Genomic DNA, 5,028 nt, shown 5'->3' with positions numbered 1-5,028 from the left:
TTGCAGCCGAACACTTCCGCTCCACCTTTTAGGTATCTATCACACCTTTTTTTTTCACCGCATTTTATAGATTATGGTTGGAAATTCTCGACCACTCATCCGAAGACCTCTCCTCCCGCTTTTGTTAATATATTTGAACTTTAGTCAGACATTCACACCTACTTGCAGCCGAACACCACCTCTTTAGCTTTTGATGATGTATGGTCCGGCATTCTTACCGTTTCTAACACATTTTTCAGCAATTATGGTAGGACATTCACACCTTCTTGCAGCTGAACACCTCCTCTCCCACTTATGATCATGTGCGGATTGATTTTCGAAAATTTTCTTTCATGTTTTCTATTAATTAAAAATGGACATTTAGACCTTCTTGCAGCTGAACACCTCCGCTCCCGCTTTTGATCATACATTGTCAGGCATTCGCACCTTGTCTTACCCGCTTTTTACAAAATTTAGTCGAACATTCACACCTTTTTGCAGCCGAACACAGTTTTTTGCAGCCGAATTTGGGCATTCGAACCTTTTCATACCCACTTTTTACCAACTATGGTCGGACATTCACACCGTCTTACAGCGGAACACCTCCGCTCCCTCTTTTGATGGTGTATGTTCGGGCATTCGAACCTTTTCTTACCCGCTTTTTACAAACTATGCTCGGACATACAAACCTTCTTGTAGCCGAACACATCCACTCCTACTTTTGATGATGTATGGTTGGGCATTCGAACCTACTTGTTGCCCGCTTTTCATTAATTATGGGTGGACATTCACACCTTCTTGCAGCGAAACACCTCCGCTCCCTCTTTTGATTGTGTATGTACAGGCATTCGAACCTTTTCTTACCTGCCTTTTAAAAACTATGCTCGGACATTCAAACGTTCTTGTGGCCGAACACATCCACTTCTGCTTTTGATGATGTATAGTTGGGCATTCACACCTTTTCTTACCCATTTTTCAGTAATTATTGGTGGACTTTCACACCTTCTTGTAGCCGAACAACTCCGCTTCCGCTATTGATTGTGTACAGTCGGGTTTTTTAACCTTTTCTTACCCGCTTTTTACCAACTATGGTCGGACATTCGCAGCATCTTACAGCGGAACACCTCCGCTCCCTCTTTTGATGGTGTATGTTCGGGCATTCGAACTTTTTCTTACCGACTTTTTACAAACTATGGTCGGACATTCAAACCTTCTTGTAGCAGAACACATCCACTTCTTCTTTTGATGATGTATGGTTGGGCATTCGCACCTTTTCTTACCCATTTTTCAGGAATTATGGGTGGACATTCACACCTACTTGCAGTCGAACAGCTCTGCTCCCACTTTTGATTATGTTTGGTTGGATATTCGAACCTTTTCTTAACTGCTTTTTACAAACTTTGGTCGGACGTTCACAACTTCTTACAGCCGAACACCTCCGCTTCCGCTTTTGATGGTATATATTCGGGCATTCGAACCTTTTCTTACCCGCTTTTTACCAACTATGTTCGGACATTCACACCGTCTTTCAGCGGAACACCTCCGCTCCCTCTTTTGATGGTGTATGTTCAGGCATTCGCACCTTTTCTTACCCGCTTTTTACAAACTATGCTCGGACATTCAAACCTTCTTGTAGCCAAACACATCCACTCCTGCTTTTGTTGATGTATGGTTGGGCATTCGAACCTACTTGTTGCCCGCTTTTCATTAATTATGGGTGGATATTCACACCTTGTCGCAGCCAAACACCTCCGCTCCCTGTTTTGATCATGTATGGTTGGACATTCGCACCTTTTCTCACCCGCTTTTTGCAAACTATGGTCGGCCATTCACAGCTTCCTCTCCACCATACTTGTATGGTGGGATATTCACACCCACTTGCATCCGAAGACCTCCGCCCCCACTTTTGTTGATATTTAGTCGGTCATTCACACCTTACCCGTTTTCTTGCCGCCAAACACCTCTGATCTCGCTTTTGATTATGTAAGATTGGGCATTCAGACCTTGCTTTTCCTGCTTTTCACCAACTATATATATAACATTCACACCTTCTTGCAGCCGAACACTTCCGCTCCACCTTTTAGGTATCTATCACACCTTTTTTTTTCACCGCATTTTATAGATTATGGTTGGAAATTCTCGACCACTCATCCGAAGACCTCTCCTCCCGCTTTTGTTAATATATTTGAACTTTAGTCAGACATTCACACCTACTTGCAGCCGAACACCACCTCTTTAGCTTTTGATGATGTATGGTCCGGCATTCTTACCGTTTCTAACACATTTTTCAGCAATTATGGTAGGACATTCACACCTTCTTGCAGCTGAACACCTCCTCTCCCACTTATGATCATGTGCGGATTGATTTTCGAAAATTTTCTTTCATGTTTTCTATTAATTAAAAATGGACATTTAGACCTTCTTGCAGCTGAACACCTCCGCTCCCGCTTTTGATCATACATTGTCAGGCATTCGCACCTTGTCTTACCCGCTTTTTACAAAATTTAGTCGAACATTCACACCTTTTTGCAGCCGAACACAGTTTTTTGCAGCCGAATTTGGGCATTCGAACCTTTTCATACCCACTTTTTACCAACTATGGTCGGACATTCACACCGTCTTACAGCGGAACACCTCCGCTCCCTCTTTTGATGGTGTATGTTCGGGCATTCGAACCTTTTCTTACCCGCTTTTTACAAACTATGCTCGGACATACAAACCTTCTTGTAGCCGAACACATCCACTCCTGCTTTTGATGATGTATGGTTGGGCATTCGAACCTACTTGTTGCCCGCTTTTCATTAATTATGGGTGGACATTCACACCTTGTCGCAGCCAAACACCTCCGCTCCCTGTTTTGATCATGTATGGTTGGACATTCGCACCTTTTCTCACCCGCTTTTTGCAAACTATGGTCGGCCATTCACAGCTTCCTCTCCACCATACTTGTATGGTGGGATATTCACACCCACTTGCATCCGAAGACCTCCGCCCCCACTTTTGTTGATATTTAGCCGATCATTCACACCTTACCCGCTTTTGGCAAACTATGGCCTTCTTGCAGCCAAAAACCTCTGATCTCGCTTTTGATGATGTAAGGTTGGGCATTCAGACCTTGCTTCACCTGCTTTTCACCAAATATAGTCGGACATTCACACCTTCTTGCAGCCGAACACTTCCGCTCCACCTTTTAGTTTTCTATGGGGCATTCACACCTTTTTTTACACCGCATTTTATAAAAACACCACAGGAACACCGTATTGAGGCTTTGTTCTGACCGCTCATTCGGTGTCGCGTTTCTTTCAAGCAATTCTCCTGGTTAGCCCGCACTCGGCTCGCTCCCAGAGCCGTGTTAAAGTCTGCTTTGCATTCACTCTCTTTTCTCAGCAGATTAAAAGAAACTTCCATCCTGCACCGCTGTTTGCTTTTTCACAAGAGCAGAGGAGAGCGCACCGTTCCCAGCGGCACTGCAGTACCGGGTCGATGCTTGGAGTGAACGGAGCAAGCTCCTTTTTCAACTCCTATTGATAAAAATCCATTTAATATGTAGTCCTTGCATAGACATATCACATATTAAACTGATAAGAACAGATACTACACTTGATCTTAGCCAAAAGGCCGAGAAGCGATATCTGTCCACTGGTTCACGTCCGAGGGCCCTTCCTGGCACAATGCGCACTTGTAGCGGTGTTCTTTTTATGGCCATAGTGTCACTTTGCACCTCCGCCCACCCGCTGCACTGAGCACTCTTCAGCCCTTTTAAATGGTATAACTTTACACTACCACACGCTCCAGCGAGCACCATTCAAGCAACAACTTTGCACTCCAGCTTCAAACATCGGCACAGTCGCAACAAGTAAGGCGACTCTACTCAGAGAAGTCACTCTGCACAGTAACAAGATTTCTTTTGCACAGACAGAAAGGGCTTCACCCGCAAAGTTAAAGCCTGCCAAAAATAGAAACAACTCATTAGTGCTGCTCTCCACGGAAGTCTTTAGCAAAAGGCGAAAGACTTGTACATTATGAAGAGAAACCAGTGTATGATTATCCATCACTGCAGGAGCAGGGCATCAGCCTAGTTGGCATAGCCACCTTCCCCATGGTGAGCTTTGCTTGGTTGAGACGCTTGCCCCCCCCCTTGCTCCTCGGCTGACCAAGTAGGAACAATCAGGCCCTATTCGATGGCTGCCTTGTCTTTTAATCTGTGCAAAAGACAAGGCAGCCACAAACAACACGGGAACACCGTATTGAGGCTTTGTTCTGACTGCTCATTCGTATCTTAAGCATAATCTAATACGTGAGACAACGCCCTGGCACACAATCAAAAAAAAAAAGAGAGAGAGCGGTTTTGTGTCCCCACAGTCCATAATGTAGAAAAGAGAGAAAAAAGCCTTTCTGATTTGGTGTGTGTGCTCACAGTGCAGAGTGTAGAGAAAAGAGAGAAAGGAAAGCCGTTTTGGTGTCACGGATGTTGTGACTTACACACACACATTTCTGAATTGAGAAAGGAAATTATTTTAGAGAAAGCACTAGAGTTTAGATCCCACATTTGTTGATAGGCATTCATTTAATTTATCTTTTAATCAGTTTTAAAGTGAATACTAACTGAGAAATGAAAAAGGTGAAGAGTTTAGAAGCTTGGTTCAAGAGCAAAACTTGGTTTATGATCAGCTGAGTCTCTAAACAGAACAGCAAAGGGCTTCATCGAACATTTAAAAAAGATTCAGATTGTTAGAATATCCAGAATTTATAGGAATGGTGGTGATTACTCTTATTTTCTAGAATGGAAATAACTGCACCATGTCTGTTTTATGAATTTAAGGGGCTAAAAAGTTTTGTTCTCGTTTTTCTATGATTAACCGAATGTATGTGAGAGTCCAAACAGACAGAAGGGTTACGGCCGAGCGCTGGACCTTCCAAAAAAGATGAGACAGGCTGGACCTGTGCCATACTAGTTAAGACCTGCCTGTGGATAACAGGTTCATTAAACTCTCACATACACAAACTCACACACGTTCGCACACATACACCCATTCACACACACATTCT

At 43.7% G+C, this 5,028-nt stretch overlaps 2 non-coding genes across 2 annotated transcripts; both read right to left on the bottom strand.

Annotated features, from left to right (window-relative positions):
• Positions 1-3,421: 3,421 nt before the first annotated feature.
• LOC140285328 (U2 spliceosomal RNA) lies at positions 3,422-3,609 on the bottom strand. Its single transcript, XR_011910420.1, has one exon. It is a non-coding gene; the product is annotated as a U2 spliceosomal RNA (small nuclear RNA).
• Positions 3,610-3,907: 298 nt separating this feature from the next.
• Positions 3,908-4,021, bottom strand: LOC140285281 (U5 spliceosomal RNA). Its single transcript, XR_011910376.1, has one exon. It is a non-coding gene; the product is annotated as a U5 spliceosomal RNA (small nuclear RNA).
• Between the last annotated feature and the right edge of the window lie 1,007 nt (positions 4,022-5,028).

This window comes from Leuresthes tenuis, unplaced genomic scaffold, assembly GCF_036924035.1.
Source record: "Leuresthes tenuis unplaced genomic scaffold, fLeuTen1.0.hap1 SCAF_34, whole genome shotgun sequence".
Classification (NCBI taxonomy): domain Eukaryota; kingdom Metazoa; phylum Chordata; class Actinopteri; order Atheriniformes; family Atherinopsidae; genus Leuresthes; species Leuresthes tenuis.
The sequence above is the reverse complement of the archived record's forward strand: the minus strand, read 5'-3'. Positions and strand labels throughout refer to the sequence as shown.